The sequence below is a fragment of the Rhinoderma darwinii genome, chromosome 1 (genome assembly GCF_050947455.1).
Source record: "Rhinoderma darwinii isolate aRhiDar2 chromosome 1, aRhiDar2.hap1, whole genome shotgun sequence".
NCBI lineage: Eukaryota > Metazoa > Chordata > Amphibia > Anura > Rhinodermatidae > Rhinoderma > Rhinoderma darwinii.
In genome coordinates this window covers 204,122,807-204,146,142 of record NC_134687.1, presented here as the reverse complement: position 1 = coordinate 204,146,142, position 23,336 = coordinate 204,122,807, and the positions used below count along the sequence as shown (strand labels likewise).

The 23,336-nt window shown below is 42.1% G+C and overlaps 1 protein-coding gene across 5 annotated transcripts in view; it reads left to right on the top strand.

The window, feature by feature from the left end:
* The first annotated feature begins 490 nt into the window (after positions 1-490).
* Positions 491-23,336, top strand: part of PTPN13 (protein tyrosine phosphatase non-receptor type 13) — a 246,646-nt gene continuing 223,800 nt past the window's right edge. For all 5 annotated transcript variants that reach the window (XM_075860899.1, XM_075860908.1, XM_075860892.1 and 2 more), the window contains exon 1: positions 491-981. The gene's annotated coding sequence lies outside the window, so the exon portion shown is untranslated. The remainder of the gene's footprint in view (positions 982-23,336) is intronic.

Genomic DNA, 23,336 nt, shown 5'->3' with positions numbered 1-23,336 from the left:
TCTTCTTTGTCTTCTTACTTGTTCCTGTGGAAATATAATAGGAAAAATAATATCTACAAAGCTAAAACAAAGATTACTACACATTTCTTTCATTTTAAAAATAAAATGATATCTTACCTGTTGGATACGCCGGCGTCTCACTATTCGCACTATGACCTGCAATAGTAACTTTAGATATGGCCTACGAAGGTGCAAGCGGCGATTTTTTTTAGAGACGCACCACAGACCAAACTAAACTTGCCTTGTGGTTGGAACAAAATGGATTCCCGAGAAGAAAATGGGTGGCACACTATTGCTTTTTTTTTTAATTTTTTTTTACTTAAATTAACTCTATTTCAAATTCACGCTAAAGTCGCACCAAAATCAACACACTGTCTTGCGGTTAAGCTGCGGAAAATTTCCGCAGCAATTGAAGTAATCTGAGAAAGCACCGCTGCAGACATGAGAGCGCAGCACTAGGTGGCAGCAGAGCGGCTCTGACAAGTTTAGCAGGGGGTGGAGAGGGATGAGTCAGGGAGGGAGAGCCTGGCAGTTTGATAGGCAGCCTGTGCGTCCCTGTTACAATGGTTACAAGATCCAGCCCAACACGGGAACACACAGCGGAGAAGCAGCCTCACAACAAAGAGCTGGACATGGCATATACACGGGGCAAGCTTAGGTAAACGCTCCTACCCGCCACTCACTGCCCAGCCACTGACGGGTACCGTGTTCTCCTGTTTATCTTGGAAAAGCTGGAATTTGGTGATCTTGGCATGTGGTCCTGTGCCCACAGGCTGACTCTCTGGAGGCCCCTGGCAGTGTCTGCACCAGGAGATGCTCATATTGCTGCCGTCTTTCTGGATGTTTTCTTTTCTTGCTCCTGATCTTACTCTCCATAACTTCTAGACAGCGTAATCTGACACCGGGAGCTGCACAAAAGGAGGAAAAAAGGGGGAAAAAGTTTTGAGACTGATGCATACACACTAGAGCGCTCCTGTAGAGGTAAGTTGTGGCTCAGATTGTCAGCTCACATGTGCTGAGCGGTGCTGCTGTGATAGGAGACACTTGCTGCTTGTTTTATCTAGTTTACTACAAGATTATGCTTCCATCTACAAGAAGTGACCATTGGCTGGGTATATATATTGTCATACTTTGCCAACTGGCTTCGACTCTTCACTTTTGCTATTTGTGATGTTGTTTAGATTGATGAAAATTATGCATTCTCTCTCCTTGTGGCACTGAATGTGTTAACTTACTGGACACTCGGTTAACACTTTCAGTACCACCCAGCCAGCTTGCAAGCGATTGTTCCCAAGTGGTTATCTGGCCCAGCTCTGAAGCTGCTGAATCTCATTGTGATGTTAGGATCTTGCAGCAGACCTGTAGATCAGAGGGTTTGTATGTTGGAGAGGCCTAGTCTTAGCTCTTTTTGACCCCTTTTTTCCCCATGATTGCTCCCCAATATGTTCTGATGAGCGAGCGGATTCTGATTCAGTACTGGGAATCAATCCACCTGTTTTCATGTGATTTGTTTCATGATGTTTCCTCCCTCTAGACCAGGACAGTTCATTAAAGCCATGTGAGAGCCCCAGGAGTTTCTATAGCGGGACTTACATTGCGGCCTGGGAATCCTGCAGATTTCCAATTTGTGAATAGAGCCTTAAAACATTCACATCTGCGCTAGGAATTAGCGTTTTTCTGTTGCGTCATAAGAGCAGAAAAACAGAATTCAATGCTGTGACGGATCCATCGCATGAACGTAAACCACAAACTTTAATGGGTTTCCATCGGGTTTAGCAAAGTATGCTGTGCTGTTTTTTCTTGCATTTTTGACAAAATCTGCTCCTAACGGAACCTCAAAAGCAGATGTGAACAGAAATACTATTTAGCAAAACGGTCTAACCGAAAAACTGGCCTTGTTGGCCATAACAACCAATCACAGTGCAGCTTTTATGTTTTCAGAGCAGTTTAAATGGGATCTGTCAGCGGTTTTGAGGCATCAAAATTGCTGACAGAGCTATAAAGGGCAGGGGGAGAGCATTGTAAACAATGACCGTTTTGTCTTGGTTGCATCACCGAGAAGACGATGTTTAATCCCCCCCCCGGTGCAGCGGTTGCAAATGCCACTCCCTGCTCTGACTGACCGTCTTTAGTGGCCAATCAGGAGAATGCTTTGTCAGTCAAAGCAGAGGGGCGGGGCTTGCAACGTGTAGTGCTGAAGCACTTATACATAAAGTCCCGCCTTAGCGGTTCTTGCGATTGTGGCGTCAGGGAAATTAAACATCTTTTTCTCAGTTATGCAACTTGCATGACCAAGACAAATGATATGGTTACAATGCCTTGCCCCCCCCCCCCCTATATTGCTCTGTCAGCTGTTTTGGGGGCCCCAAAACGGCTGACAGTTTTACTTTAAGAAATGAACACCTATCTCTGGTGGCTATGGGTAACAAGGCCAGTTTTGATAATTAGCCCTATGCTTTGTTTTGGTGAAGTTGTTGCAGGGAGCATGCTGCTGGATATAACTTACCAGTAGACAAACGTAAAAGCTGTTCACCCTTTAACCCCCTCCCACAGCAGCCACTTTTGACCTTCCTGACATCCACATTTTTCAAATCTGACGTCACTTTGTGGTAATAACTTTGGAATGCTTTTACCTATCCAAGCGATTCTGAGATTATTTTCAGAGAAAATTTGCAAAAATTGGCATTTTTCTAAATTTCAAATGTATCTGCTTGTAAGATCGATAGTTATACCACACAAAATAGTTACTAGCTAACATTTCCCATATGTCTACTTTTGTTTGCATCATTTTTTTGAACATTCTTATTTTTCTAGGACGTTACAAGGCTTATAAGTTTAGCAGCAATTTCTCATATTTTCAAGAAAATGTCAAGTTGATTTTTTTTAGGGAACAGTTCAGATCTGAAGTGGCTTTGAGGGCCTTATATATTAGGAACCCCTGAAAAAGGCCCCATTTTAAAATCTGCACTCCTTAAAGAGGCTCTGTCACCAGATTTTGCAACCCCTATCTGCTATTGCAGCAGATAGGCGCTGCAATGTAGATTACAGTAACGTTTTTATTTTAAAAAAACGAGCATTTTTGGCCAAGTTATGACCATTTTTGTAGTTATGCAAATGAGGCTTGCAAAAGTCCAAGTGGGTGTGTTTAAAAGTACAAGTCCAAGTGGGTGTGTATTATGTGCGTACATCGGGGCGTTTTTAATACTTTCACTAGCTGGGCGCTCTGATGAGAAGTAACATCCTCTTCTCTTCAGAACGCCCAGCTTGGCCAAAAATGCTCGTTTTTTAAAAATAAAAACGTTACTGTAATCTACATTGCAGCGCCTATCTGCTGCAATAGCAGATAGGGGTTGCAAAATCTGGTGACAGAGCCTCTTTAAAGTATTGAAAACGGCATTTAGAAAGTTTCTTAACCCTTTATGCGTTTCGGAGTAATTAAAGTAAAGGGGAAGGGAAATTTTGCAAATTTCATTTTATTTTTTTTTTGCAGAAATTCCATTTTTCCTGTAATACTGAAGGTTTTTTTTTTTGCCAGAGGAACACAACTGATAATTTATTGCCCAGATTCTGCAGTTTTTAGAAATATCCCACATGTGGCCCTAGTGTGCTAATGGACTGAAGCATCGGCCTCAGAAGCAAAGGAGCACCTAGAGGATTTTAGGGCCTTCCTTTTCTTTTCTTTTTTCATATTCAAAGTTTTTTTTTATTGGTTTTGAAACAAACCAGTAGAAAACACATTTGGAGGGAGGGCTTTCACACAGTGAAAATTAAAATAAAATAACAAGGGCAAAGCCCAAACAAGAGGGTGGACATCACATCCCATGATTAACCCCTTCCCTCTTTAGCCACTTTTGACCTTCCTGACCGAGCCTCATTTTTCAAATCTGACATGTGTCACTTTATGTGGTAATAACTCCGGAATGCTTTCACCTATCCAAGCGATTCTGAGATTGTTTTCTCGTGACACATTGGACTTTAAGTTACTGGCAAAATTTGCTCGATATGTTCAGTATTTAATTGTGAAAAACACCAAAATTTAGCGAAAAATTGCAAAAATTAGCATTTTTCTCAATTTAAATGTATCTGCTTGTAAGACAGGCAGATATACCACACAAAATTGTTGCTAATTAACATCCCCCATATGTCTACTTTAGATTGGCATCGTTTTTTGAACATCCTTTTATTTTTCTATGACGTTACAAGGCTTAGAACTTTAGCAGCAATTTCTCACATTTTCAAGAAAATTTCAAAAGGCTATTTTTACAGGGGCCAGTTCAGTTGTGAAGTGGCTTTGAGGGCCTTATATATTAGAAACCCCCAAAAAGTCACCCCATTTTAAAAACTTCACCCCTCAAAGTATTCAACACAGCATTTAGAAAATGTCTTAACCCTTTACACATGTCACAGGAATTAAAGCAAAGTAGAGGTGAAATGTACAAATTTCATATTTTTTTGCAGAAATAAATTTTTAGTACAATTTTTTTTTATAACACAGAAGGTTTTACCAGAGAAATGCAACTCAATATTTGTTGCCCAGTTTCTGCAGTTTTAGGAAATATCCCACATGTGGCCGTAGCGTGCTACTGGACTGAAGCACCGGCCTCAGAAGCAAAGGAACACCTAGTGGATTTTGGGGCCTTATTTTTGTTAGAATATATTTTAGGCACCATGTCAGGTTTGAAGGGCTCTTGCGCTGCCAAAACAGTCAAAATCCCCCAAAAGTGACCCCATCTGGGAAACTACACACCTCAAGGAAATTATCTAGGGGTACAGTGAGCATTTTGACCGCACAGGTTTTTTACAGAAATTATTGGAAGTAGGCCGTGAAAATTAAAATCAACATTTCTTCAAAGAAAATGTAGGTTTAGCGATTTTTTTTTTTTCTCATTTCCACAAGGACTAAAGGAGAAAAAGCACCGTAAAATTTGTAAACCAATTTCTCCCGAGTAAAACAATACCCCACATGTGGTAATAAACGGTTGTTTGGAGACACGGCAGGGCTGAGAAGGGAAAGGGCGCTATTTGGCTTTTGGAGCTCAAGTTTAGCAGGAATGGTTTGCGGAGGCCATGTCACATTTAGGGGGGATTCACACGAGCGTGTATTCGGTCCGTGCGGGCCGCGTGGTTTTCACGCGGCACGCATGGACCAATACAAGTCTATGGGGCAGTACAGACAGTCCGTGCTTTTTGCGCAGCGTTTGTCTGCTGCTCAAAAAGCGCGACAGGTTCAATAACTCTGCGTATTTCGCGCATCACGCACCCATTGAAGTCAATGGGTGCGTGAAAATCACGCGCACCACACGGAAGCACTTCCGTGGGACGAGCGTGATTCGCGCAACAGCAGTGAAAAGGATGAATGAAAACTGAAAAGCACCACGTGCTTTTCTGTTTCCGAACATCCAAACGGAGTGTCTTTGCGATGAGCGAAGCCGGACAAGCGTACCGAACTTCACCGGGTTCGGCCAAACTCGTTTTGGCCGATCCCGGCAAAAAAATTATCGGTACGCGACGTCAGGAGATAGTCACTGTCCATGGTGCTGAAAGAGTTAAACTGTTTCAGAACCATGGACAGTGACTTGCGATCCCAAAATACATTAACCTGTAAAAAAAACCGAAGTTCTAACTTACCGATTACTCATGTCTCCTTCCTGCAGTCCGACCTCCCGGGATGACACTTCAGTTCAAGTGACAGCTCCAGCCAATCACAGGCCAAGCACAGGCTGCAGCCAATCACAGGCTGCAGCGGTCACTTGGACTGCTGCGTCATCCAGGGAGGTGGGGCCCGATGTCAAGAGAGGCGCGTCACCAAGGACGCGTCACCAAGGACGCGTCACCAAGGCAACGGCCGGGAAGTTCTCGGTAAGTAGGAACTTTATCTTTTTTTTTTACAGGTTTTTCGCTGTTGTGTTCGGCATTCACTGTCGAGGGTGCTGAAAGAGTTAGCTCTTTCAGCACCTTGGACAGTGACGGGCGTTGACAAGCATGAGCTCTATGATGCCGGCTGCGCGAAAATCACGCAGCCGCGCATCAGACACGCATGACACACGCAGCTGTCAAATGGTTTTTGCGCTCGCAAAACGCTGCGTTGTTTGCGCGCGCAAAAACGCAACGTTCGTGTGAATCTCCCCTTACAAAGCCCCTGAGGGGACAAAACAGTGGAAACCCCCCACAAGTGACCCTATTTTGGAAACTACACCCATTGAGGAAATTATCTAGGGGTATAGTGAGCGTTTTGACCCAACAGGTTTTTTGCATAAATTAATGGAAATAGGCCCTGAAAATTACAATCTAAATTTTTTCAAAGAAAATGTAGGTTTAGCTTATTTTTACTCATTTCCACAAGGACTGAAGGAGAAAAAGCACCACAAAATTTGTAAAGCAATTTCTCCCGAGTAAAACAATGCCCCACATGTGGTAATAAACGGCTGTTTGGAGACACGGCAGGGCTGAGAAGGGAAAGAGCGCTATTTGGCTTTTGGAGATCACATTGAGCAGGAATGGTTTGCGGAGGCCAGGTCACATTTGCAAAGCCCCTGAGGGGAAAAAACAATGAAAATGCCCAAAAAGTGACACCATTTAGGAAACTACACCTCTTGAGGAATTCATCTAGGGGCGTAGTGAGCATTTTGACCCCACAGATGTTTCATAGAATTTATTAGAATTGGGCAGTGAAAATAAAAACAATCCTTTTTCTTCAATAAGACGTAGCTTTAGCGCAAATTTTTTCATTTTCGCAACAAATAAAGGGAAAAAAAAGAACCCAACATTTGTAAAGCAATTTCTACCGAGTACGGCAATACCCCATATGTGGTCATAAACTGCTGTTTGGGCACACAGCAGGGCTCAGAAGGGAAGGACTGCCATTTGGAGTGCAGATGTTGCTGGATTGGTTTCTGGGCGCCTGTGGGCCCAAAACAGTGGAAACCCCCCAGAAGTGACCCAATTTTGGAAACTACACCCCTCAATGCATTTACCTAGGGGTGTAGTGAGCATGTTAACCCTGCAGGTGTTTTGTAGAAATTAGTGTGAACTCGATGTTGCAGAGTGAAAATGTGATTTTTTTCCATAGATATGCCAATATGTGGTGCCCGGCTTGTGCCACCATAACAAGAGAGCTCTCTAATTATTATGCTGGGTTTCCTGGTTTTAGAAACACCCTACATGTGGCCCTAATCTCTTGCCTGGACAGTCGACCAGGCTCAGGAGTGAAAGCGTACCATGTAAAATTGAGGCCTAATTTGGCGATTTACAAAGTATTGGTTCACAACTGCAGAGGCTCAGATGTGAAATAATAAAAATAAACCCCTGGGAAGTGACCCCCATTATGGAAACTGCACCCCTCAAGGCATTTATTAAGGGGTGTAGTGAGCATTTTCACCCCACAGGTCTTTTCCATAAATGAATGCGCGGTGGATGGTGCAAATTAAAAATTTATATTTTTCCCTAGATATGCCATTCAGTGGCAAATATGTCGTGCCCAGCTTATGCCACTGGAGACACACACCCCAAAAATTGCTAAAAGGGTTCTCCCGGGTATGACGGTGCCATATATGTGGAAGGAAACTGCTGTTTGGGCACACTGTAGGGTTCAGATGGGAGGAAATGCCATTTGGCTTTTGGAGCGTGGATTTTGCTTGGTAGTAGTTTTGTTTGGAGTCTTACTGGTGTTTCCGTTTATAATGTGGGGCATATGTAAGCCGGGCGGAGTATATAAGGGGCATAGTCAGGTGGTATAATAATGGGGTAAAAAAAAACAATAAAATGATCCATAGATGTGTGTTACGCTGTGAAGCAATCCTTTCCGCACAGGCCAGTGTCGCACTGATATATGGCGTCCTTTCTTATCCCCCTTTTGGTCCACACTCCGCGCCTTTGTAGTTTGGGGAATTTTGCTGGGAAAGTGTTGTCCTGGTATAATACGGGCACCGTCGCTTCCAGCGGATATGTTTGGGCCCTCCCCTTCCTGGTTCCCTAATTTTAGGTCCTTGATAAATCGCCTCTTCAAACAGAAGAAATGTTCCCCTCGGGCACAACTGCATATTTTTTTATTTCCTGACTTATTGGAGCCATAACTAATTTTATTTTTCATAGACGTAGCGGTATGAGGGCTGGTTTGTTGCGGGACGAGCTGTAGTTATTATTGGTACCATTTTGGGTTACATGCGACTTTTTGATCACCTTTTATCCTATTTTTTGGCATGCCAGGTAAACAAAAAAACGCAATTCTGGCACAGCTTTTTTAGTTTTTTTTTATACAGCGTTCACCATGCGTTATAAATTACATGTTAACTTTATTCTGCGGGTCAGTATGATTCCGGCGATACCTAATTTATAGCACTTTTTCATGTTTTACAACTTTTTGCACAATAAAATTACTTTTGTAAAAAGAATGTATTTTTTTTCTGTCGCCAAGTTGTGAGAACCATAACTTTTTAATTTTTTTGTCGATGGAGGTGTATGAGGGCTTGTTTTTTGCGGGACGAGCTATAGTTTTTATAGGTACCATTTTTGGATACGTGCGACTTTTTGATCACTTTTTATTCTAATATTTGTAGGGCAAAGTGACCAAAAAACAGAAACTCTGGTAACGTTTTTTACGGGTTTTTTTACGCTGTTCACCGCGTGCAATAAATAATATAATATTTTGATACCTCCGGTCGTTACGGTCGTGGCGATACCAAATACATATGTTTTATTATTATTTTTCAATAATAAAGGACTTGATAAGAGTAAAAGGGGGATTGTGTTTTATTTGATTACTTGAAACTTTTACTGTTTTCAAACTTTTATTTTTTGCACTTTTTTTTACACTTTTTTTATACTTTTTTTATACTTTTTTTACACTTTTCTTCAAGTCCCACTAGGGGACTTGAAGGTCCAACGGTCAGATTTTTTTTTTTCTAATACATTGCACTACCTATGTAGTGCAATGTATTAGATCTGTCAGTCATTCACTGACAGCAAGCCGATTAGGCTTCGCCTCCCGGCGGGGCCTAAATCGGCTTCCGTAATGGCAGAGCAGGAGACCATTGTGTCTCCTGTTGCCATAACAGCAGTCGCCAGTCCCGATTGCCTGTCAGGGCTGGCGATCTGCAAGTAACCGCTACGATGCAGCAATCGCTTTCGATTGCTGCATCGAAGGGGTTAATGGCAGGGATCGGAGCTAGCTCCGGTTCCTGCCGTTACAGCTGGATGTCAGCTGTACAGTACAGCTGACTTCCACCGCTGATGACGCCGGATCAGCTCCTGACCCGGCGCCATCTTGCCGGCAGCTACGGAAGCCGATCAGGCTCCGCCGCCGGGCGGATCTTGACCGGCTTCGGTGCTAGGCAGACTGGGAGGCCAGTATTAGGCCTCCGGTTGCCATTGCAGTCACCGGAACCCCGTCAATTTCATTACTGGGGTTCCGATGAGCTGCAAACACCTTAAGTGCGTTTGAGCGCTGCACGCAAGGGGTTAATGGCGGGGATCGTAGCTAATTTCGGTCCCCGCCGTTACAGCCGGATGTCAGCTGTAAGATACAGCTGAGATCCGGTGATGATGGCACCGGCTCAGCTTCTGAGCCGGTCCCAAACATTCGGCGTACATGTACGGCAAGATGCGGGAAGTCAATGCTTTCCATGACGTACATGTACGGCAAATGTCGGGAAGGGGTTAACGGTAGACATCAGCAGCAAGTGTAAACAAAGTGAACAGGAGCATTGCATAAATAGGAGACAGAACATTTCGGTCACCAACATAACAAGGTATAACTGCATCCTGTAAGCGTTATCACAGGGAGCGAGGCACCCCACACACTTAGACAAGAGAAGGGAGAGGTAGAAGGGAGACAAACGGGCAAAGTAGAGATATGGTAAGGCTCAAATCATGGCGAGCCTGAACTCAATCTCCGGACTATTAGGAGAAAGAAGTAGCGAGAGCAGCTATGCCCCTGGTAAAGAAATGGTTGGAGAGTGCAAAAACCACACTGAACCTCAAGTGCTACCACCACAGGTGAAAGCACATAGGCAGGGGAGGGGGGAATTAGGTTTCAGGTCACAATGTTCAAATATGTGGAAGAAGAGGGGAATATAATCCAATGAGACCATGTAGACGTGTATCGTGTAGAAGCGGCTTGAGAATGTGCCAGCAGCTGTTCCATTCTCTGTATCAGAGCAACCTCCAGGAACCACTCATCCAGCATTGGGGGGACCACCCTTTTCCACTTGCATGGGATACCCGATTTTGCAGCCTGAAGGAGGTGTCTAGTTAGGGATAGTTTATAAATGGGTAGCGGCATAGGGAACATGAATAGTAGAGCCGCCCCAGGAGAATTGGGGACCAAGACCCCAGTGATTTCTGATATGATACTAAGTACCGTGTCCCAGAAGCTCAGCAAGGAGGGGCAACTCCACCAAATGTGAGACATGGAACCACCCGCAGCTCCACAGCAGGGCCTTCCTTTTCTTAAATTATATTTCAGGCACCATGTCAGGTTGGAAGAGGTCTTGAGGTGGAAACACCCCCAAAAAGACCCCATTTTGGAAACTACACCCCTTGAGGAATTCATCTAGGGGTGTAGTGAGCATTTTGACCACACAGGTATTTCATTGATTTCATTAGATTTGGTCAGTGAAAATTAAAAATTAAATTATTTTCCACTAAGACGTAGCTTTAGGACAAAATGTTTCATTTTCTCATCAAATAAAGGAGAAAAAGCACCCCAATATTTGTAAAGCCACTTCTCCAGAGTATGGAAATACCCCATATGTGGTAATAAACCACTGTATGAATACACATCAGGGCTCAGAAGGGAAGGAGCGCCATTTGGCTTTTGGAGAGCAGATTTTGCTGAATTGGTTTTTCTGCACCATGTCGCTTTTGCAAAGCCCCTTAGTTACCAGTACGGTGGAAACTACCCAAAAGTTACTCCACTTGGTAAACTACACCCATTGAGGAATTAATCTAGGGGTGTAGTGAGCATTTTGACCACACAGGTTTTTGCTGAATTTATTAGAATTGGGATGTGAAAATAAAAAAAATTACATTTTATTTTTTTGCGAAAAGATGTAGTTCTAGCCCAAAATTTTGCGTTTTCGCAAGGACTATAGGAGAAAAGCACCTCAGCGTTCGTAAAACGTTCTCTCTGGAGTAAGGCACTAGCCCACACGTGGTCATAAACTGCTATTTGGACACACAGCAAGGCTCTAAAGGGAAGGAGCGCCATTTAGTATTTGGAGTGGAGATTTTACAAGATTCGTTTTTTGACACCAAGTGTTTTGCAAAAATGAGTACACAATAGATGTTGCAGATTGAAAATTGCCGTTTTCCACAGATATGCTATTTCAGTGCCCAATGTGTTGTGCCCAGCTTGTACCACTGTAGACACATACCCCATAAATTGTTAAGCGGGTTCTCCAGAATACAGTAATACCCCATATGTGGTCATAAATTGCCGTTTGGGCACACTGCCAGGCTTACTGGTATTTCAGCTTATAATGTGGGGGTATATGTAAGCTGTGCGCAGTACATCAGGGTATATGTAAGCTGTGCGCAGTACATCAGGGTATAGGTAAAGTGGGCGGAGTGCATCAGGGTATATGTAAGCTGTGCAGAGTGCATCAGGATATATGTAAGGTGGGCGGAGTACATCAGGGTATATGTAAGGTGGGCGGAGTGCATCAGGGTATATGTAAGCTGTGCAGAGTGCATCAGGATATATGTAAGGTGGGCGGAGTACATCAGGGTATATGTAAGGTGGGCGGAGTGCATCAGGGTATATGTAAGCTGTGCAGAGTACATCAGGGCATAATAGGATGATGTAATAATCCATGGGTTGGTGTGGTATGCTTTGAACCAATCCTTTATGCACAGGCCGGGTTTATTGGGTATTATACAAAATATTTGCGCTCCAGTATTGCCTAATCTTTGACTTCTTCACTAGCCCTATAAGCAGCACAAGGCCCTAAAGTTTTCTCATCTCAATTCTACTGGACCTAAAAAATTAGTCTGGGCCGTCATTTAGCATCATTTTGCATCATTACGTTTTGAGAGTCATAACGTGTTATTTTTCCGTTGACTGAGCAGTGTGAGGGCTTTTTCTTTGTGGAACGAGCTGTAGTTTTTATTGGTTCCATTTTGGGGTGCATGCGATTTATTTTTATTTTTTTAAATCATCATTATTTGTTACATTTTTGGGGAGATGAGGAAACCACAAAACAGCAATTCTAGCACGGTTTTGTTATTTTAATTTTTTACAGTGTTCACCGTGCAGTATAAACAACATGTTAACTTCATTCTGTGGGTCGATACGATTACAGCGATACCAAATTTATATCGTTTTTTTTTTACGTTTCACTACGTTCCCACAATAAAAATACTCTTTTCTAAAAAAAATTCATGTTTTAGTGTTGCCATTTTCTGACAGCAATAACTTTTTTAATTTTTTAGTTGATATCGCTGCGGGAGGGCTTGTTTTATGCGTGACGAACTGTAGTTTCTATTGGTACCATTTTGCATTACTTGCAACTTTTTATTACATTTTTTTTTTTTTTTTGAGACAAGATGACCGAAAAATAAAATGCTGCGGTTTTTTATAAAAAAATGTTATGGCGTTCACCGTGCGGTAAAAATAATGTGATTATTTTATAGATCAGACCGTTCCGAACGTCAGCGATACCTATTATGTGTATTTATTTTTTTTTTCTTTCATGGTTTCATTTTTTCTCTAATAATAAAGGAGTTGATCAGGGAAACAGGGCGATTATTGTTTTTATTAGTTAAAACTTTTATTTCTTTTTCTTTAACACTTTTTTTTTTTTTTTTTACACTGACCTGGGGAGTTGAAGATCTGATCTTCTGATCCCCGGTACAATACACTGCACTACTTATGCAGTGCAGTGTATTGTAACTGTCATCATCTGACATCCTATTAGGTCCTTCCTCGGGCAGGACCTAATAGGCTTCTGTACCTGGGCAACCAGGAAGCCTAGCAACGGCTTCCTGGTTGCCATAGCAACCCTCGCCACGAGCGCGCTCTCTCGCGTGGGGTACCAATAGAGCTCCCTCCCTCTCTCTGTCTACCACTTCAATGCGGCGGATGCCGTTGACAGCCGCATTGAAGGGGTTAAACGGCGGCAATGGGCAGTAACTGCCATCGCCGCCGTTGCAGCTGGATGTCCAGGATTCTACTGGATATGGCAATACCATATATGTGGAAGTAAACAGCTGTTTGGGCAGACTGTAGGGCTCAGAAGGGAGGGAGCGCCATTTGGCTTTTGGAGCGTGGATTTTGCTTGGTAGTAGTTTTGTTTGAGTATTACTGGTATTTCAGTTTATAATGTGGGGGCATATGTAAGCTGGGCAGAGTACATAAGGGCATAATACCGTGGTGTAATAAAATAATCCATAGATGTGTGTGTTACGCTGTGAAGCAATCCTTTATGCTCAGGCCGGTGTTGCACTGATAGTGTCCTTTCTTATGCCCCTTTTGGTCCACACTCTGCACTTTTGCGATTTGGGGAATTTTGCAGGAAGTGTTGTCCTGGTATAATACGGACACCCTCGCTTCCAGCAGATATGTTTCGGCCCTCCACTTCCTGGTTCCCTAATTTTAGGGCCTTGATAATTCGCCTCTTGAAACAGAAGAAATGTTCCCCACGGGCGTGCACAGCTGCATATTTTTCATAGACTTAGTGCTATGACGGCTATTTTTTTATTCTTTTTTTACGGGACGAGCTGTAGTTTTTTTTGGTATCATTTTGGAATGCATGTGACCTTTTTGATTACTTTTATCCTATTTTTTTGGGGAGGCAAGGTGACCAGAAAACAGCAATTCTGACGTGTGTGTGTGTGTGTGTGTGTGTGTGTGTGTGTGTGTGTGTGTGTGTATGTATGTGTGTATATATATAATGTAGAAAAAAAGCAAAGGATTGGAGCAGCACTGTGAACAAATGCCTGACTAGGCTGGTGCAAAGCTTCTAAAATAAAGGAGTGACCTCTCCTTATGTTTTAGATATCCAAAAAAGAGAACGTGAAAAGAACTATGAAAAGATTTTCAAGTGAAAATGCCTTCATAGAGGAGGTGAAACGTTGTGGTTCCATGTTGGATGAATAAATTCACTTTATTTGAGTGCTGCTTCACGTTCTCTTTTTTTGTTTATATATATGTATATTTACAGCATTCCATGCATAAATGACATATTAAATTATTCTGCGGGTCAGTAGGATTCCGGCGATACCAAATTTATAGCACTTTTTTATGTTTTACAACTTTTTTCACAATAAAATGTATTTTTGTAAGAATGCATTTTTTTTCTGTCGCCATGTTGCAGGAACCATAACGGTTTAACTTTTCCGTCAACGGAGCTGTATTAGGGCTTGTTTTTTTGCGAGACGAGCTATAGTTTTTATAGGTACCATTTTTGGACACGTGCGACTTTTTGGGCGCTTTTTATCCCAATTTTTGGAAGGCAAGGTGACCAAAAAACAGCAATTCTGGCGTTGGTTTTTAGGGCTCTTTGTTTTTTTACGGCGTTCACCGCGCCAGATAAATAACCTAATATTTTTTTTTAGTTCAGACCACTGTCTATACCAAATATGTGTCTATACCAAATATGTATGGTTTATGTATTTTTTTTTTCAATAATAAAAGACCTGATCAAGGAAAAGGACGATTGTTTTATTTTATTACTTGAAACTTTGTAAACTTAGTTTTTACAACCTTTCTTACTTTTTTATTTTTATTTTTTTTTAGTCCAACTAAGGGGGCTTGAAGGTCCAACTGTCTGTAGTAGACAGTTTATAGTATTAGATCTCAGTCCTTCACTGACAGCAAGCTGATTAGGCTCAGTCTCCAAGCTAGCCTAATTGGCAGACCAGGAGGCCATTGCTAGGCTTCCTGTTGCCATAGCAGCTGTTGGCACCCCTGCGATCGCATTGCAGTGGTGCCGATTTAGCTACAAACCACTAAGATGCAGCGATCGCTTTTGATCGCTACATCTAAGTGGTTAAAGCTAGCTCCGGTCCCTGCCGTTACAGCAGGGTGTCTAGTTTAATCGGAACTTTAGCTTGTTTTTGAATGTTGGTGATGACTGTAGTTTCCTGATGTACATAGGCGAATATACAGACTCCATGCTGTGGTTGCCTTTATTGAGATTCAACCCATTGACATGGTGTTGCAATGTGACTAGGGAGCAGCACGGTTTATATTCTCCCGTAATAGGTGATTCATAGATTGCCCAGACGTATGTCTGTAAGGAGTTATGTTACAGCCGTATACTGTAAAATACAGACGTAAGAAAAAAAAATGTGCTGGAACCTGAATGAAATAAAAATGTGACCTTTTATCTTACTTTTCTAACCTGACTAGATAGTGACGCTTACGTTTTTATAAGTGCCTGCCATACTTATTATGCAGTTGACATTTCACCTCTTTTACCTTGTGCCAACATCACAAGTTCTGACTATTAAATGGGGGTATAGAAAGATGCAGACCGCTGCAAATTTGTTGCAGACATTTTTTGCGTCTGAAAATCAATCTCATACATATGAATGTAATGTTAATGCAGCATGTGCATGAAAGTCTGCAAACCTCTATCAGAAAATGGGCCGGCCGTAGTAAATTCCACAACAAATCTGCCATGTGTGAATATACCCTTAAATGGGTTGTCCAGTACATATAAAAGACAGGATTCAGATAACAAAATAAGTAATACTCGCCTGGTAAATAAAGCGCCACTTCTCCCTTGCTCCCGCCGGTCTGTTTACTTTTACAGGAAGTGATGACGTATTGTTCCATCCATGTGACCGCTGCAGCCAATCTCTGGCCTGAGGGTTGACGCGCACTGTTCTTACCAGCATCACTGCTGAGGTCAGTGACATGGTTGATACACGTACTGGTAAAATCGTGCGACCGTTGGCAACCACAATTCAGCATAGTTTCGGCCACATGCAGACGCTGCTACATGGGACTGTACCCTTAAATGGGTTTTCCCATCAGAGACCTTTCTGACATATCCACCGGATATGTCATAAATGTTGATGTGGGTCCCACCTCTGTGACCCGCACCTATTTTTAGAATGGGGCCCCCTAAACCCCGTTCTACATCTAAGCTACGCGGTTTCCGTAAGTCACATAGAACTGAATGGTAGTTACGGAAACCGCGTAGCTCGGGTGCTACGCTGCTTCCGTAACTGCCATTTACTACTATTGGAGTTACAGAAACGTTGAGCTACGATGTTTCCGTAATTCATTTTTGAAACCATACACTTCAGCCACAACACAGAGCAGTAAAACGGGGTATAGGGGGCCCCGTTCTAGAGATAGGTGTTGGACCCGCATCTATCTGATATTTGACACATCCTGTGGAGAAGTCATAAATGTCCCTCATGGGAAAACCTCTTTAACCCCTTAATGACCGGGCCATTTTGCACGTTAATGACCAAGGATTATTTTTTGTTTTTTCACGGTCGCATTCTAAGAGTCGTAACTTTTTTTTTTTTTATTCCGTCGACATAGCCGTATAAGGGCTTGTTTTTTGCGGGACGAGTTGTATTTTGTAATTGTACCATTTTTAGATGCTTATAATATATCGATTAACTTTTATTAACTTTATTTTAGGAGAGAATTGGAAATAAGCAGCTATTCCAGCAGTAATTTTCACGTTATAAATTTACGCTGTGTTCTATGCAGCGTAAATAACATGTTAACTTTATTCTATGGGTCGGCACGATTACGGGGATACCAAATATGTAAGGGTTTTCTATGTTTTCCTACGTTTGCACAATAAAAAGCCTTTTAGAAAAAAATTACTTGTTTTTGCATCGCCGCATTCCAAGAGCCGTAATTTTTTTATTTTTCCGACGATGTGGCCGTATGTGGGCTTGATTTTTGCGGGCCAATGTGTAGTTTTCATTAGTACTATTTTGGAGTACATAGGACTTATAGATTAACTTTTATTTTATTTTTTATGGGGGGAATGGGAGAAAAGAGAATTTTGCCGTTGTTTTTTTTGGACGCCGTTCATTTGACGGTTTAATTAATGCATTCATTTTATTGGTCAAGTTGTTACGATCGCGGGGATACCATATATGTGTATGTGTTATTTGTTTTGACACTTTTACTAAATAAAATAAGTTTTATTTGATTTTGACTGTCATTTATTTTTTTTAAAAAAGTTTATTTAACTGATTGACATTTTTTTTTTTAGTTCCACCAGGGGACTTCACTATGGGATCTGTTGATCGCATATATAATGCTTTGGTATACTTAGTATACCAAAGCATTATTGCCTGTCAGTGTAAATCTGACAGGCAACCTGTTAGGTCATGCCTCCTGCATCGCAGGCATTTGCTGAAGACAGACCTGGGGGTCTTTGTTAGGCCCCCGGCTGTCATGGAAACCCGACGGCGACCCGCGATTTGTTTGCGGGGGCGCCGATCGGGTGACAGAGGGAGCTCCCACCCTCTGTCAAACACATTAGATGCCGCTGTCACTATTGACAGCGGCATTTAATGGGTTATACTGCCGGAATCGGAGCGTGCTTCGATTGCAGCAGGAGCCAGGCTGTGTATAACAGCCGTGCTCCTGCCGCTGATCGTGTGGGTACACTGACAGTACCCGCGCCATCAAAGGACGGATATATCCGTCGTCCTGCGCGAACTAGCAGCTGCTGAGGACGGATATATCCGTCCTTCGGCGTTAAGGAGTTAATGTGGGGGAATGTTTGCAACCTGCTGTATACACTTTGTGGGAGATACTGTATATCAAAACTGGCCATGGCAACCAATTGGGCTGCTGCTTTAATTTTCCAAAGAGCCTCTGAAAAATAAGAGATGGAATCTGATTGGTAGGGCTGGGCAAATAATTAAAATTAAAAATAAAACCGAAATTTAGCGCCATCAATCGACGTCCTCTTGTGAATTTAGGTTTTATCAATAATTTTTTCCCAGTTTAAACTATCTCCATCTTCAGGACGCAGATACAGTTGAATCCAATTGTAGAGCAGGGGACCGTAAGGTCCCTGCTCTACCATTCATTACCTCCAGACGTATGTGAGGCAGTGAGGTCATCGCGCCTGTCTGCGCCGTGCCGCACGGAACAGGGATCTCCTCCACTCATTGTTGGAGCGGGGTTAGGTGAGTATGTATATTGTTTTTATCTGCCACTATTGGGGCTGTGGGGGCAGCTATGGGGGCATTATACTGCGTGGGGACAGCTATGGGGGTGTTATACTCCGTGGGGGCAGCTATAGGGGAATTATACTGTGAGGGTGCAGCTATGAGGGGCTTTATACTTTATGGGGGCATTATACTTTGTGGGGGCAGCTATGGGGGCATTATACTTTGTGGAAGTCAGTTATGGGGGCATTATACTATGTAGAGGCAGCTATGGGTGCATTATGCTGTGGGGGGCAGTTCTGGGGCATTATATTGTGTGGAGAGCAGTTATGTGGGGCATTATACTGTGATGTGTGGTATACTGTGGAAGACTGATATGGTGGCATTACACTGTGTGGGGCGGCTATGGGGAACGTTATACTGTGTGGAGGGCAGTTATAGGGGCATTATACTGTGTGGGGGCATTATGTTGTGTGGGGAGCTCTATACTATGTGGGGGCAGTGTCAGGGGGTATATTGTATACAGCCGGCTCAGGAGATAAATATTCAGTGGCGTGGCCTATACAATCATTCCTTAATTGTAATCGAGGTTATATGTTCAATTAATTGTTTTGATTCACGTCATTATCGCCCAGCCCTAATTGGTTGCCATAGGTAACTACTCTTCTTTTCCTTTGCACCAGTTTTGATATATCTCCTCCTTTTTGATCTGAGTTAATTTGCCCATAGCCGGCGGTAGTATCCAAGTTTATTACACCTATTATTCAATATGTAAGCGTTATAGATATAAGATCATACGGTATGTGGTCAGTCCTCCGCTCTCCATCTGCTGCAAAGGGGAGAAAAAGGGGCATGGCTCTGTGCAGTGCGCTTCTACCTCCTTTTTCAAACAAATGTTGGGGGTCTCAGGACTGGAGGGGACACCAATCATAACTTATGTCATCTCTATGATAACATAGATTTTATATAACTGCCTATCCGACATTGCCTGGCTAGTAGTGATCACACCTTATTCTCATTGACATGCATGTTTGCCCTATTGGAAGAGGGTTGAGCGACAGACATTTGCCATTGCTCATCCTGGGGTAGAGAGATCAGTGGTGAACGTATGCTCTGTGTTTGGGCTCTATTCACATCATGTTTTTGCCTTATGTTTAACGTATACAATAGGATAGCTCTCAAAATAGACGCTAAGACTACATGCACGCGTTGCGTATTTTGCAGCGGAAAATACGCACCAAAGCCACAGAAAATCTGCAGGTAAAAACCGCACCAGATTGTGCTTTTTTTTTTTTCTGTGCGATTTTTATGTTTTGCGTAAATCATGGAATTTTCATGTTGCGTGTTTTGGTGTGGTTTTCCTCTGCACTAGGCAGATAGACTTCGCAAGCGGAAACGCAAGATAAATTGACATGCTACCGATTTTTAAAATCTGGACCGTATGTCGATTTACGTGCGGGGAAAACTGCGGTGTGTATATGAGATTTCCTGGAATCTCATTGTTTATGCTGGTACTGTATTACGCTGCGATTTTTGCACAAAATACGCATCGTGTGTGTTGACCCTAAATGTAACTATAGGGCTCCGTTTACCTGACCGGGACCAAAAGAACGCCCTTTTGGTATCCGTCAGGCCAGTATACATTCGTATAGATTTTTTTAGGTATGAAATAGCATAGTTGACTACGCTGTTCTATACAACCGGGTCCCGTAAAAAAAAAAAAAAAAAGTTATACCCATTTGACTTTACTGGGTTCTGTCATGGTTTCCGTCATTTTGCCAGATAAGATAGTGTTGAATGATGTGCTTTTTGTCCATCTAAAATAAAGGAATGTGCGATTTGATTCTCCTAATGGAGCCTCCGACCCAAGTGTGACCAAGGCCTTAAGGTCAAAGAGAAACAAATTAGATTGTATTGATTATATTTACAAATGGCCTATGTTCTTTCCCAGACCACCTTTCCTGATTCTCATCTAGGAGAGCAGCTGGGGAGATAACAACATGTCTGCTAGACGGTGAGCGTGCATGGCATCATAGAGAATGTCCTGCGTTAAGCTTCCTCCATATGTCACCGCTATTAAGATAGTGTGGTGGTCGCTGACCCGAGGATAACGTCATTTAACAGTATTGGCATAGATGCTATGTTCTGGGAAATAAGATTACCAGCCTCCTCCTTCTCCTAAACATTGATGAGGACCCGGCTATATAGGAAGATTTGAGTCTTTTGTAATGACAGATTTAGACCATCTGTTGCCGACGGTCAGAACCTTTCCGTGACACAAAAGGTCATGTTAGATGTCTGTCAAAAATTTTGATTTCACATCCCTGCCATATTTGAGAAATCTGTCATATTGACCCGATCGGCGTCCGGATCGACTAACCACCAATACTTCCCGTAATTGGTGGGTTAGAATACATTAGCAGTTATGGACGGTAGAGCGATAAACAAATAGGCCTCAGCACTTATTGGGACTTGTCTGAGCCATATATTTCAATAACGCGATGTTGTGAATGTGCAGTGCCCTTGCTATGAGCTAGGAATCCGTTTTGCAAAACAATTGCACCCCCCCCCCCCCGCCAGGGATTAAGTGACGTTGTATAACTAATTACCAGTTACTATATCGCTAGTGCAGTGTAAGTGAATGGATGAATGGAGAGAAGTGCATGACGCTGATTGGTCAGTCATACACTCCTCTGTACAATGCCCACTTGGTCTAAAGTAAAACACGCCCACTTGGGCATTAAGAAACTCATTAGCATAAAGCTAATAAAGTGGTTTAAAATAGATAGTTTTTCTAAATAAAAAGCATTACTGTCACCTACACTATAGCGCCCATCTCCTTATGTTTGAGATAGGGCACTTATAATCTGGTGACAGAGTCTCTTTAATGCAAAAAACGCAGTGAAAAACACTCAGAAATCAATATATTTTATTGCTAGTGTGGCAAACACTTTCAGTAAATTACCTATAGGTTTCTGTTTGCAGTAATGGATGGTGTGTGCTCAGGGGGAGTGGGTAATTCTTTGAAACAAGCTTCAGTTGACTAAGGCCCCATGCACACGACTGTAGATTTAGTCCGTAATTATGGTCTCATTTCTATGGCCAACGTACACCTTCCCGTATATTTACGGGAAGGTGTCCGTGCCGTAGAAACCTTCCGTTTGACCTATTTTTTTTTTACGGATGTCTGTCCGTGGCCGGACGTGCTTGTAGTAATGGACTGTGATTACGGGCACGGTCGTGTGCATGGGACCTAAGGCGTTATTCAAACGAATGTGTCTGGTTTGCGTTCACAGAAAACGGGCCATTTTTTTTGTGCTTATGACTGTCAGTGTGGTTTCCGTGTGTCATCCGTTTTCCTAGTCCATGTTACTCCTATACAAGCACTTCCTAATTTTACTTTTCACTTTTTCTGCATTTCTTTAGCAACAGAAGCGTGAAAAATGGACCGCACGCGAATGACGTCCGCATGCTGTCCATTTTTTTTACACACCCAAAGACTTCAGTGGGCGAGTCTGATTTGGAAACACGGACGAGAATATGGCATGCAGTGATTGTTTTCTCGTGACATATTGTACTATATGTTAATAAAAGAATTTGGTAGATAAATTACATTTTTATGTGTGGAAAAACACCAAAATTTTGAGAATTTTCAAAAATTTGCATTTTTCTAAAATTTAATGTATCTGCTTGTAAGACAAACCGTAATACCACACAAAATAGTTACTAATTCACATATCCCATACGTTTACTTTATGTTTGCATTGTTTTTTGAACATTCTTTTATTTTTCTAGGACGTTACAAGACTTAGAACTTTAGCAGCAATTTCTCATTTTTTCAAGAAAATGTCAAAAGCCCATTTTGTTCAGGGACCAGTTCAGTTCTGAGTGGCTTTGAGGGCCTTATAGATTAGAAAGTCCCCATAAATCACCCCATTTTGAAAACTGCACCCCTCAAACTATCCAAAACGGCATTCAGAACGTGTTTTAACCCCATAGGCGTTTCTCAGGAATTAAAGCAAAGTAGAGGTGAAATTGACACTTTTGACGTTAAATATTAAAAAAAAATTCACGGCTAACTTTATTTAATTTTTTCTTTTTTACACATTTTATTAGTCCCCTAGGGGACTTGATCCAGCTATCATTAGATCGCTGGTACAATACACTGCAATACTAATTTATTGCAGTATATTGTCATTTTTACAGGCTCCTCTAACATCGCGATCGCTGTTTCTGTCCGTTAGTCCCAGGTGTCAGCTGTAATACACACTAAAAATTGATGGCCTATCCTGCGGATAGGCCATCAATAGCTGATGGGTGAAGGTATGACTTTTGGAACCCCCGCCGATCAGCTGTTTTGAAGGGGCTGCAGTGCCTTCAAAATAAGCCATCGCTTTTTAGTGGCTGGAAAACCCCTTTTAATGTTCTTTTTTGCTTTATAAATTGTTATGCTGTGTAACACTTGTATAGACCACTGCAGAGATCTTATCATTGGTATTTATATGATCGGGACAGATTATGTAACTTTATAATAAATGAAAATTTTATGCAGTGCAAATAGTGGGCCTCCGATGTGTCCCAGAGAAAAAAGTTACTATGTTGCCATCAGTAACCATTGAAAATAATAGAAAGTGATGGAGTTTTTTTTTTTGTTTTTTTTTTTATCTCCTGTATATAACTAACTATAGTGTGTATGATATTTATACTCCCCAACTACTACAATCTTGAAATTGGCTTTGCAAGAAAATCGCCGCCTTGTAATTCTACACGCTTGTTAGAATATTAACTTTTTGCTTCGTGGTTTGCCACAAGTTGACCTCTGGTCCGGGACCTTTTGATTGTACAGTGGCACAACTTAATGGGATTAACATTTTACCATCAGACTGGAATGCAATGCCTTTGTGCTTTGGAATGTGGACTAAAGCTGCAGTTTACTTCCTAAATGACTAAAAGTTGAGGATTATTAATAAGAGAAGAAACTCTGCCTCACTGACCTGCGGAGGAGTGGAGCTTATGAAAACCAGAAAATGACCTTGGCTCCCCAATTTACCTAGTGTTCATTTATTGCCTTTTTTAAAAAAAAAAAAATTCTAGTCCTGTAGTGAAGCTGTTGATTATCCCACCATCCAATTGTGATGACCATTTTACACGTAAGGGCACATTTTCGATTAGTACGTGTTTTTTTGTTAAAGACTATGTATACCTTTTTGAAGTTGTTTTGGTGTTTTAATTACTAA